Raw genomic sequence first — 13,545 nt, forward strand, 5'->3', positions numbered from 1 at the left:
AACCCACCTCCCTCCCACACACCTCCTAGCCCGCTGTGAATAGGGACCACCCTACGAAAACCACTGTCCCACCCTTTGAAGACCACTCTCCCAGCTGCAGGCTGACTTTTACTAGAATTTTACAGCAGGATAGTCCCTATCTTGGCCGTCTGTTCAACTCTGCCAACATACATACCATGCCCAACGTGGGCCAGTTGTGCTAAACACCTCCAGTTTCTTCCAATGGAAGATGCCACCAAAGCCGTAAGTAATCTTGGAGGTAGGGGGTGAACTGCACAGGGCTGACAGGTCTACGAGGCTGTTTCTTCTCAGGAAAGAGAGCTGAGTGGGTGATGATGAAGGGGTCTGGAGGTTTTTGAATAATTCACACTAGGAGAACTATCAGGAAGCAACAGAGCCCCCAGAAGGATTTTCTCTACAAAGAGATTCCCAATAGTTTAACAGCTGCGACAGCTTTCTTTGCTCTGCTCTCAAGTCTGGCAAGAGCTTGGGCTCCCGCTGTGACAGTGGGGAAGACAGATCTGAGGGGCCAGACTCAGCTCACCAGCAGACCCTGTGTGAGGATTTTAAAGTTCTCCATTCCAGGATGGTGCCTGAAGTGATCGAACACCAGGAAGTCACACATGGACTAGAAAATCGGGACCGTAGATTAGAAAGTATTGACGAAGGGAGAGGAAGTGGGTTTGGTCCCACGTCAGGGGTGCTGTTCAGGGGAACATCAGGACTGGGGCTAATAAGATCAAGAGCCTCTTGGTGGAATGACAAGGGCCACCTAATTCATAGGTAAGAACAAATCACAAGTAGGGAGAGTAGCACCGCAAAGGAAATAGCTGAGCCCAAGAGAAAGAAATACCTTCTCCATGATTTTTCCTCCAATTAATTGTGGCTACAGAGATCATATTTTAAAAGAAGAAACCATGCCTGTCATCTATTGGTCATGACAATGCAACAATTGTTAACCCCACATCTCTTACCCATTCCTTGTGAAGAAATAACTGAACACAATAAGCTGTGCTCTTTGCTTGTAGGATTCTTCTTTTCATTTGTACCCTAGACTTTTCAGCCAAAAACATTTGCCCTAAAGTTATATAGTAAATATCTTAGCTGAAGATTGCACAAAAGACTGCTGACAGCTCCAGCTCCTTTTTTTAAAAGACAATGCCCATTAGTTGAAATGCTAATATATAATCATGTATGTGGATTTACTCTGACTTGTCTTCAGAAAAATGCAATTTATTATAGTGCAGGGCAGCAGAAGGTCACATGGAGAAAAACGTGTGAAATCAAAACAAAAACCAGCAATAATTTCATGCTGTGAGTCATCCTAATACTATTTTTCAGCATCTGACGAAGAAACAGTGTGGCATTTAGATTAGCGTGCAAGGGGGAGCATCGTGCCCCTGCTTCCCAGAAGGTTACTAGTGGTTGTTGGCATCCTAATTGCTCCCCTCCTTTTGGCACTTACCTGTGGAAAGATAAGGAAAATCTGCCCATTCTCACCATCAGCTCAAGGTCAGTGACCACACACTTGCTGGTGAAGTTGGCCTGGCGACTATAGCAGCGTACTGTAGATATAAAAAACAACCACAGAAACACAACCTCAGTTTCCCCACTTATAAAATGGGGTATGCATCATCTCGACCTGCTTCACTAGAAAGATGTGGGATACTAAAAACAAAAACAAAACAAAACAAAACAACCCCCAAAGCCTAGTTAGATGTTCCACAGAAAGGCATGGCGCAAAGTACTGCAACTGCTACAATATGCTTAAAACTAAAGTATCTCCAGGACCCTAAATGATTTTATGCAGAAACTCATGCAGAAATTTCATTTTGAGCCTCATCGAAGTGCTTTTTAGTTATTAAGTGGAAAAGAATCTTAATTAAAAAGAAATTCAACTATAAGCATTCCTAGAGCATGGCCTAAAAGGCAGTGTTAAAATGAGGCTCTTTTTCAATCAGATCAGCTATCATCGAATTCCTTAGGTGCTTTGTCTTTGCCTCTTGGTCTTCCTCTTCTGGAAACCTGTAATCCCTTCAGCCTCTCTGTGTGCGTGTGTGTGTGTGTGTGTGTGTGTGTGTGTGTGTGTGTGTGTGTGTGTGTGAGAGAGAGAGAGAGAGAGAGAGAGAGAGAGAGAGAGAGAGCGTTCACTCAGGTCCCAGGGAGAATGCAGAAGCTGTGCCTGGATTGCCAACTCAGGCTGTGATTTCCTTTGTCCCTACTGCTGGAGCCTCCTTGGCTGATTAAGTCCTAGGCTTCTCCCAGTTTTGTTGGCCATGAATGGAGCCTCTCCAGTGCTCACTGGAGTGCAATCCCATTGATGCTTCCTCCGCCTGCCGCCCTTCCTCTCCCAGCCCAGCTGAGCTGATGGATTAATCCTGCTGTGTGCTCATAAACCTCACAGGCAAAATGCAAACTGGGGTAGCAAACAAGGGCCAAGGTTGGAAGGGACCACAGAGACCTTCCCTCTAGACTCAAACTACTCATTCTGCTTAATTGGGGTTAATTGAGGCCCAGGACAGAGCAGTCAGGAGCCTCAGGAGAGGGCAAGCCTAGACTTTCAGGGCTTTCTGCTCTTCCCACCGCAGGCATTCTCAGAGGAAAGCCTGTAAAAGCTCTGCTGCTCCTGCTATGGGACAATGCACTGTAAACACAGAATAACCGCCATGAACAGTACCAACATATCCAGCTGCATTTTTACAGCCAAGGGAGGGACCTGGTAATCAAAATCATAGGTCTTTGTTTGTATGATAGAGTTGTACACCTGAAATTTATATGATGTTATTAACTGCTGTTACCCTAATAAATTTAATTTTAAAGATAAAATAAAATCATAGATCTTTGTTGGGAGAAACCAAGGGGTCTAGAGTACTTTCTAAGAGTCAGAAAGCTACTGATTGATTTGCTACTGATTGATTTGCCTGTAATTTTTATTTTCCTGCCATATCCCCCATCTTCAGGTATATGCCCCAAACCCTTGAGTCTGTAGATTATCTACCCACAGATTCCTTCTCAGAGACTCTGGTTTCTGACAATTTCCCTGTTTAGAGGCAACACTTTATAGCATTTATTACTTTCTGTCATCATATTATATATTTCTTTGAATGTCTCTTCTCACTTACCATCCTTAGGACAAAGACTTTGTTCTGTTCACTGATGTGTCCCTCTCCAGCACTTATAATGCTACCTACTTTATGGTAAGCACTAATTTTTGTGTGTGTGTGGAATGAATGAATGTATGAATGAAAACTATCTTCCTATGCACTAGCTCTGGGAAGGAAAAAACAGAGTGTACCCTTGGTTGGATGGGGAGGGAACATCTTTGCTTCCAGTCTCTCCCCAACTCCACCTTCACCCCTCATCCCCAGAACTCCAGTCACTGTCTCCTGGTTTCCTTTCCTTCTCCTCAAAATAATCTGGTTCTTCATCTTCAAGTCAGAATATAAATATTGATAACCATTTAAAAGTAACACCTTCCAGGGAACATTTTAGAAAAACTCTAAACTTAAGCCAAAGGGATGAGTCCCTAAAGTAGAATTATAGGTACTGGCCAAAAGATGGAAGAGGGATAAGAGGTAGTGGACCTTCAGGGAGCCTGTTACAATCCAGCGCGTCCACAACTTTTGGATGCTACTGGCCACTGAAGTGGAATTCCTGAGAACCTTCGACACTGACCATGGAATCGTGTCCAGAGAGTTGCCAAATCTCATCAGCAATTAGACAGTATTGGAAAGGATTGGAGAAAAACAGGTCACTCATACAGTGATGTTCTCAGTGTAAATTAGCAAAACCTTTAAAAAATGCATTTTGGCAATACATAATGAGACCCCAAAAATATTTAAACCATTTGATTTTACTCCTGTGAATTTATTCTAAGAAAATAATCAAGAATAAGAGAAAAGCTTTACGTTCAAAAAGTGCATTGTCATATTATTTCTAGTAGCTAAAATTTTGGGTGAAAAACCTAAATGACAAATAACAATGAGGAAAAGAAATGCAACGTAAATTACATAACAAGGACAGATTTGAGTTACAGTGTGTCTGATCTATTTACTAGCTGTGATAACTTGGGTACATTATTCAACATCTCCAAGTTTCACTTTCCTTGCCTGTAAAATTCCTTCCCTATAATAACAGTGCCTGATTCGTGAAGCTGTAAGGACAAAATGAGATCACTGCAGATAAAGTACCCAGCACAACGCCAGGTACAGTTATCTCCTCTGCTCCTCTCTTCCTCCTTCTTCCCTACCCCCGCTATTATTATTATTATTATTATTATTATTATTATTATTATTATTATTATTATTATTTCAATAGGAGGCATTATATTTTTGTGGAATGAATTATGGATCAAACACCTAATCCTCCAACAGTCTAGTTAAATGATTATTACAGCAGCCATATTATAGCCCAAAGTCCCGCTACGAGTATACATCTTATCAGCACGGGCTTGGGATTTGATTCCAAACAGGCAGGCCTAGAAGATATCTTTGTCCAGGGATTGCCTCACATATTCATCCTTAATTAATCAAAAAAGAACTTGGTTTTGAAGAACAAGACAGCTGATCCCCTTTTTCCAGCTGTTTTGCTGGGTACATTCTATGGAGGGGAGAGATTATGGGAGGAGTGGGAAAGGCAGGACGTGAGGAGGGTCCACTTAATGAGATAGCTTCTTTTGTAGCTTCTCAGCTGCTTCTGAACTTGAACTTGTTCTGAGCCATGGAACCCCTCAAAAAGCTCTTATCTTCTCCCCTCCTCCCCTCCTCTCAACCCCCAACTGAGTCCTCACACCTGATATTTTTGCTGGTTGTGCAAATCTAGAAGCTCTCAAAGAGCAGGGATGCCTAACTGGGGAAACTCTGAGGGCCATCATTAATGACCATCCTGATCTTGGACCTCAAAAAAAAAAAAATAATACACACATTGGCTCAATGTGCACAGCTTCATCATTTTCCCCACTCCCACTTCCCCTTGTATTTACCTACCGCAGATTGGGCTCCAAATCTGGGATTTTTCTCTTTGTAACTATTCATGGGGTGGTAATTTGATCTTTTTGGCTCCTTGTCTATTTGTTTTATTGTTGGAGAAGTGTGTGTGTGTGTGTGCACGCGCGTGTTGGTGAATATTTTACAGGGAAGTTCCTGGGGCTGCCCCCTGGTGCTTGGGAATGGATGCCCATGGAATTGTGTGGGGGTACACAATTCTTGGATAAAGTTTGTGTATCTTGAGCTTTAAGTATCTGTTCACATTTGTATATCTGAGTATTTGGACATATTTGTATCAACTTTTATGTTAGCCAAAAAGAACAGCCTGCCAAGAGAAGCAAATGTTTCCTGCAATGATATAACTCCAAGAGTGAATGAAAGAGGGGATGATGCTATACACAGATTAAAATTACACACCATACACTTTCTAGATTATGTAAACTGAATGGTGTGTAATTTCCTACATTATGTAAAACAGGCAGGGTCCCATTGTGATAGTCATGGGCCCTAACTACTTCTGACTTCGAGTATGCCTTCCTCCACATAAAAGTATTAAAAATTATCCTTTATAACTCCATTGGTATATAGTATATTCATTTTTTTCTTCAGATTTTATGACACATTAAAACATTTTTGCGAGCTCTTAAAAGGATGGTGGCTTCCTGGCCCTGTGCCTGATGTGTCCAGTGGATGACCGCAAGGCACTGGGACTCGGCTGTGGCAAGAGACTGGTGAAGGGGCCCCAAGGCCCTCCCAGCAAAAGCTCCACAGCTGTAGCGCTTCATTTCCACGTACCGTGAGCTTAAGGATTTCTTATATCAAATCTATGATGGACATTTATTTACCAGCGGGAATAAGATACTGTAGTGGTAAGAAGCATGGTTCATGTACTCAGTTGGACTTAGAAGTGAATTCCAACTCTTCCACTTACTAGCTATGTGACCTTGAGTGATCATTTAACCTCTCCCAGCCTCAGTTTCCTCATCTATAGTATGTGGAAAATAACACCTTCCTTATAGTGTTGTGAGAATTTACAGAGACGATGGATGTAAAATGCCAGTGCCTTGCACTTATACTTTACTTCTTATTTCTGGTTTGGGACTTTTGCGTAATATGAGTTTAGTCACTAGGCTCAAAGTTTGATTAAATCTTGGGGTAGATATGCACCCAGGTGAGTAAGAGTCAGGTGTTCCTAGTGGGAAATGCCTCTTGATGCTGTGAGGTACACTGGCTGGTTCTTCTCTGTCAGCTAGGTGCTGCACATGCAATGCCTCATTTGATCTTCTGAGTAATGCTGCAAGATAGTTACTATAACCTTCATTTTTACAGATGAGGAAACTGAACCTCAGAGCAGTTAGGCAACTTCCTCCAAATCAGCCTGATGGGATTCAAATCTATATCATTCCGGTGCCAAAGGCTGAGTATGCCTTTTCCACTAATTAGGATCACAATCCAGTATCTGCAATTTCCACATCTAAAAAAGAGCTCTAAAAATCACAGAATGTTTTTTCCTTCAAAATTCTTCTGGTAAAACACTTGGTGTGAACTGATGAGGCTAGTCATTCATCTCCGTTAGTGTGATTAAAGTTAGGGCTTCCCTGTGCACTTTTTTCTGATATAACATGCTATTACTTAAAGTTTAAAAAAGAAGCAATAAGCCCAGAGTAGAGCACTCCCCCACCAGCCCTAGCAGTGCAGGGCCCCATGTGTCCTTGAGATGACCCTGTGGAGGGAGTGAAGGCAAGCGTGTCGGAACTCTGAGCCATAATCCTGCAGCTAAGACAAAGCGATATTCCATGTGGGCTGATACTGAATTTCCAATCCAGGTCCCAGCAAAGCTGATGAGAACTGGCTAAGCAGATTTTCCCAATAAGCAAACTTGGGCCATAGCAGAGTAAAATAAATCTCCCAACTTGGCTATGGAGGGGAGAAGATTGAATCCTGCTGCTGACAAAGGGGCTCACTGGGACTGCTCATGGAAAAGGCAAGAGTGAAAGAGCCGGCCAAGTCTCCTTTGTTTAGGGTAACAAAGTGTTTGCATTACATGAGACAGCATATATGTATGTGTGTATGTGCGTGTCTAGTTGAGTACCTCTCAGTACCAATTCCCACCCTGCCCTTTACAATACTGGGATAGACAGAGGTATTGGATGTTCATACTAGAACTATACTGGTCCAGGAGAGAGAGACAGAAGAGATTCTAACCCTAAGGATGAGAGCCTAGGGCCTGAAACATCTCTCCCTGGAATTTTCCGCCATAGTGAGTGATGTGCTTTATCTCTTTCTTCCTGATAAGGAGCTGAAACTCAGCCAAAAATATAGCCTCTCCAGGTCTCCGAGATTTGGAATCCCAACCTAAATGTGACATGGGAAGGGGCTGATGGGTTTGAAAATGGAGATTGCTGGTGGAAACTACCAGACTGTCATCTGTGAGGCCCAGGAAGGGCTGGTCGCCCTTAGGGAGCTGTCAGAAGTGAATCTGGTGAGGCCGGCACACATGCACATGCACTAACAGTCCTTGCAGGCAGTGGCTGTAAGGAGGAGGGTCTGCAGACCTCATCCAGTGGAAAGAAAAACAAGTGGGGAGCGATCAGTTAGCCATCAAAGCTCTCAAAGCAACCCCCAACTCATATCTCAGTTCTCTGCCCCTATTCAAGAAATGGCCGAGGAGAGACCTTTGGCTTCTCCCTGTTTGGGTGATGTCATTTCCGTGCTTGGCCTTTGCCTTAGTGAAATGATGGGATCCATCCCTCACATAACACTTTTCAGACAGGAACAAAGCCTAATCTAACGTACTCTTGGGCTTTGCAAAAGTACACTGTGTACCTCGTCTTTTATTTCTGGCATTGTCTCAGTTGAGGAAGGGGAGAGATTGGGAGAGGAGGTTCATATAAAAGGGGGTAGCATCGAGTACGGGTGTTTGATTACTCATTAGGTTCTCTGTCCCTTAGATGAAAAGGTACAAAGAACAGCCCATCATTTCCAACATCTTGAAGCTCAGAGGCGCTGGGAGGCCATCAGGGGCAATTATTAGTGATGTACTAGAATATTCACATTTGGAGAATTACACATTTGAAAAGAGCCCTGGACATCATCAAATACTACTCCTTTAATTAAGGGATGAGAACACTGGTGCCTAGATAGGCTAAGGGACATTCTGAAATGACTGAAACCACACAGTTCATCTAAATGGCCACAGAGGCATCTTGGCATAGTCCAGACTCTTACCATTCGCTATACACCTATGTTTTGATAAAAGGGAAGAGAATCCATTCATGCAAACTTCTCTTTTCTCACATGTCAAACGAGGAAGCTGGATAATGCCAAGTGTTGGCAGAGATATGGGCACAGAGGACGCTTATGCTCTGCTAGTGGACAATGGATAGTGTAGCCATTCTGGAAAGCAATCTGGCTCTCCTTTGTCAAATTAATATTTACATACCTGTGAGCCAGCAACTTTACTCCCAGATATACTATCCCAGTGAAATGCTTACAATAGCCCACAGGGGATGTATACAAGGGTGCTTATTCCAGCACTGCCATGGTATCGGGGAGTGGACAGGTGAAGCACGGTGGAGACCTGCCCACCCTGGAGTGCCGGGGGCAATAAGGAGCCACAGAGAGAATGAGTACATGGGGATGCATGGTCTTAAACTGGTACTCCAGGGGGGAAAGTATAAAACAGAACGTGTTAAACACCAAATTTCATCGAATTTAAATACCACTTACTGTACTATGCACCATTACTTTACGTTTTGACTCAGAAAGTAAACATTCTGCCCATTAAACTATGGCATACAATTGATTGCGAAATGGATCCTCACGCCAGAGATTAAAATGTGAAATCCAATTATGCAAATAAAAATACACACAGAGTGATATTTATGGCAAGAATATATTCAAATATACATTAAACACATTGCTTATGGGGTGTAGTGGTGAAATGGGAGTGGCGACGGGGATAGAGGGGAATAAACAAATGAATATAGGAGCTTTGCACAATGCCAAGAAGATAAAGTGGTTAACTCTTAGCAATGGTGGATAAAAATGTGAAAAGGTGGGATAACACCAGTGATGGGCTTGAAGTGAGGACTACTGAGAAGACCCAGGCGCAGTTCACAGCATGGAACAGAGTTCACGAGTTGTTTCTATTCTCTCTTCACCTTTGTATTTTTTAAGGGTTTTTAAACTGATTTTTAGAGAGAAAGGAAGGGGGAGAGGGAGAGAGAAACATGATGTGAGAGTGAAACAGTGGTCAGCTGCCTCCTGCACCCTCACAGGGGCTCGAGCCCGAAGCCCAGGCATGTGCCCTGACGGGAACGGAGCTGGCAGCCTTTCGGTGCACGGGACAACGAGCGGCCAAATGAGCCACACAGGCCAGGGCCCATCCTTGTATTTGAAGATGCTGCCCAGGACAGGAGTTGAAGGGGAAGGGTCACTGTCCTGAGTGTCATTTATTCCTTAAATACAGTAACCCTGACTTTGCTTCACATTCCGGCTGCAGCACACTGTCAATAACTGTGGCAACCAGCAATCTTTTGCTTTTCCGACACCAGAAGTCCATTTTATTGTCTGCTTATAGGAAGATTTAAAGCACAGCGACAGAGATAACCACGACAATGATGATGGAGATAAACGAAATGCAGACTGAGGGTTGCCAGAGGGGAGGGGAGTTGGAGGGCTGAGTAAAAAGTGAGGGGATTGAGAAGTTCCGATTGGCGTCACAGAATAGTCACGGGGATGCCACGTACAGCGCAGGGGACACAGTCAGTAACACTGTAATGACCATGTGTGGTGTCAGGGGGCACTGGAAATATCGGGGGAACATTTTGTAAAGTATATGATGGTCTAACCACTACGCTGTACACCTGAACTAATACAAAATAATATTGAATGTAAAATAAATAAATAAATAAACAAACATACATTTGATTAAATGAAAGGGGAAAAAAACCCAAAAAAATACCATAAAAAGTGCAAAATCTTAAAAAAAAAAAAAAAAAAAAGGCAGTGTTTCAGGAAAACTTATTTTCCAGAAGTTCTTTGAACAATTTTCCAATTTCTTTGGAGGAGCAATATGAAATCAACCCAGTAAGCAAATAATATACAGATTCTGCTGGGAGCCTCTGGGAAATGGATTAACTTCTTGGAAGAGGCTCACACATCCCCACGAACACGGTCAGCCTGAAAACACGGGGCGTTTTGTTGAAGGAGCATTAAGGAAGGCAAACCATAATGCTTAAGCTACTCCGGGGAAGAGCGAGGACTAGTGAGGTGCAATAAAAAGTATACAAATTGCGGCTTTGGAAATGTCTTCCCGGGAGATTGGGAAGGGGTACAAAACTCTCAGTGAGCCAGGTAGGTTCCTAATGAATAGCTGAGCTGTCTCCCTCACCAAATGAGTAAAGGCTCCTTAGTCTAAAGGGAAAAAATTGATCTTGGTCTTTAAATTAGGCAACAGCAAAGTAAACGTTTTAATAAAAATGATTAAGGTGAGCCACACTGCAAGCTTGCTGACACTGGAGACAGCACCCGTGCCCATGCTGGCCACTGTGAGAAGGACCCTGAAATCACTGTCTTTTCTTATGGCAAAGAGCACAACTCTGGACCTCCTGCACCAATGGAGGTTTAATAATAAAACACTGCCACCCACAGTGTCTGAAAGCCCAAATATGCTATTAAAAGGTATAAGACACAGGGGATGAGTGTGGGATCCAGGCCTCTGTTCCCTCTCAAGGGGACAGGGGTTGGGGAAAGAAGCTATTGTATCTCTAAGTTTCTGGATGCCTCTTTCTTTCCCTTCCTTTGCCTTTCTCTTGAATTTCAGCTCAATGGCTCTTTCCCTCTGTGTAAGGATTTTCCAGAGTCCTTCTGAGCTCAAGAGTTTTATTATTTAATATCTGAGGCACAGCTGATAAGAATCTTTCTCTCCATCTCCTAGATTCACAAAGTCTTGTTGGAAAGGGTAAAGGAAAAGCTGTTTCCCTTCACATTTCTAGACCAAAGACATTTGGAGGAAATTAACTAGGATTTAAATCCAAAAAATGACCATATTTTTGGCTTTGCGTTGTTTTCCCCTCACTATAAGGACAGTAACAGCTGGTTCTTGAGTGGACAGTCCAGCTAGTGGGCAACTCCGCTTTTCAGGTGAATATTCTGGGTGGGCTGAAAGGTGGGCCAAATCCAGGTAATTCATGATTTACCTGTTCACCCTTAGTTTTCCAGACTTGGAGAATCTTGAAGCTGGGAAGGGCCTCACAGATAATCTGGTCAGCTGTTCCCAATTTAGGGTCCTTGAGCAGGTAGGGGATCCTCAAAGGCATAAAAAAAAGTGTTTAAAAGCTTTTCTTCAATAACTTTAAAAGTCTATAAGGAAACATACATTTAACTTTCAACAAACTTCCCAACTGATGACAATGCCAAGAAATGCAGTTGTTAGCACTGAGAGCTTACGCAGATTTGCGGCTCTGGTTGGCAGATGATGACACTGCAAAAATATAGGAATGGAGCCTTATTGGTGACAAAATTGGAAACCCAAGATGTAGGTTAAATCTCACTTTGTAGGTTTGGTAACTGAGATTCTCAGTGAGTTGTGAAAAGTTGTATTGAATTCAGAAACTCCTCGGGCAATAAACTAGCTCTCTCTGTCCTTCAGTTCAAGTAAAGCCTCTGAATGAATAAATATTTTAATGTTTGTTTGTTTAGTACAAGATTATGTTTGAGTAAGTAGCATTTCAGCTTTTCACATGTTTACTCTGCTCAGAATACGATGCTGGAGAAGGAACTTGAAGTATAAGATGGCCTGCTTTTTCCAACTTTCCTTGGAGACCCAGGGTCTGGCCCAAACCTTACAATGAGATGAAGACAGGTATGGACTCATTCCCTTTTTATTTTATAGGAATAGAGCAGATACCAACCCCAAACATGAAATCCTGTTTGTCTGGCAGTCTTTACTGATGCACTGAATAGTGCTTAAGATTTAGAAGTTTCCTTTGCCAGTATTAAACAAGCAACTGAAGTAAGCTCCACACGAAATACTCTGAGAACTGTGCTGTGTATAAGTCAACCACACAATCTCACAAAATAGAAGTGTCCATAGAAAGCAATAATTCCAGTACTGGGAAGGTGTCTATGCTGGTAGAGGCATGTGTGGGGAAACATTCTGCGTGGATAGGGAGCTTGAAAGGGCAGGTGAATTTATTGATAGATTTCGTTCTTCTTCATCCCATCTGGCAAATCATTTCTGTTTATCTGGATGCTTCATAAAAGGCACTTGATGGCCAACATACATTAAGAGTAGGTAATACTGCCATTGATTCCCTAGAATTTCTTTGCTGAGCCTCAGTAGCTGGACCATGCAAAGAGGTCCGCGTCAGGACTGCTAGAGCATGAGAAGTTTACACAGTTCAAGAGAAAACTGAGCCCCTCTTATTTAGCCCCTTCATTTCTGTGAGATCTAACCATCCTTGGTCTCACTTAGATTTCAAGAGAACTGAAAAATCCAAGAAGAACTTGAAAGAGACTTTTCAAGGTCATTATTTTGTCCTTAAGTCTGAGAAGGAGCAAAGGGATGGAAAAAGGATTAGAAGAGAAATGCTTTTTAAATTTATTTCATTGAGCTATAATTCCCATACTATAAAATTCACCATTTTAAAGTATACAATTTAGGGTTTTAGCACATTCACAAGGTTGTACAACCATTGCCACTATCTAATTCCAGATCATTTCACACACACACACACACACACACACACACACACACACACCACCCCGAAAAGAAAACCTGTAGCCATTAGCAGTGTTGTTGGATGGCTTGTATGTAGGCCTGCCTCAGGTATACAACATTGCTAATTCATTTGTTCATTCATTCAACAAACACTTATTAAGCATTGACCAAGCTCTAGGCATGGGGTAATTTAGTCCTACCCCTTGCAGCAGAGCTACGTACCCAGCCACAAGATGTCGAACATTATCTTAGGGAGCACAGTGTCCTTTAGGGTTACAGTCAAGTCCGCAGGTGTGAGGCTGTGGCAGCTAGGAGTGGGTGGTGAGGGCTGTGAGGGGGAATTGTGATTGACAGCAACTATACAGAGGGGTTATATGTTCTGCAGGAAGGTTTGCTCTGCTGCTTAGGTTCCTTTTAAATGCTCACAGGCTCCCGGCTTTTAGAACCATTACCTCCCTGAAGGAGCTGTTGGCCAGCAAACCAAACCCTGCGCATTCCCAGCCACCTAGGCCTCTCGCCACTGTCCACATTTCCTGCTCAGTCTCCGTCCAGCTGCAAAACTTCTCCCTATCTTTGACAATTTCCATTTTCTTTCACTTAGTTTTCATTTGCATATCTCTTCCCAATTATTTCCCCTATAAATCCCTTTGACTTTTATCATTTCTTTTTTCTTTCACTTTTCTTCCTTTTTACAAGGCTTCCCCCTCCACCCAAGGTACCCAGCAGGCTTGGGTGAGAGAGTTGCCACGGGAGTTTCTCAGAGGTGAGAAAGAATGTCTTTGCGCCATACACACTCACATTCAGAGAAGGCGTGAGCTTGGTGGTCTCTCCTTT

At 42.9% G+C, this 13,545-nt stretch overlaps 1 protein-coding gene across 2 annotated transcripts in view; it reads right to left on the reverse strand.

Moving 5' to 3' along the window:
- GTPBP8 (GTP binding protein 8) overlaps positions 1–13,545 on the reverse strand; it is a 202,298-nt gene that overhangs the window by 109,035 nt on the left and 79,718 nt on the right. The window contains exon 6 of one of the 2 annotated variants that reach the window (XR_013998905.1): positions 1,466–1,565. The exons of the other annotated variant lie outside the window; for it this stretch is intronic. The gene's annotated coding sequence lies outside the window, so the exon portion shown is untranslated. The remainder of the gene's footprint in view (positions 1–1,465; positions 1,566–13,545) is intronic. 2 annotated transcript variants of the gene reach the window in all.

This window comes from Miniopterus schreibersii (assembly GCF_964146895.1).
Source record: "Miniopterus schreibersii genome assembly, chromosome: 5".
NCBI classification, from domain to species: domain Eukaryota; kingdom Metazoa; phylum Chordata; class Mammalia; order Chiroptera; family Miniopteridae; genus Miniopterus; species Miniopterus schreibersii.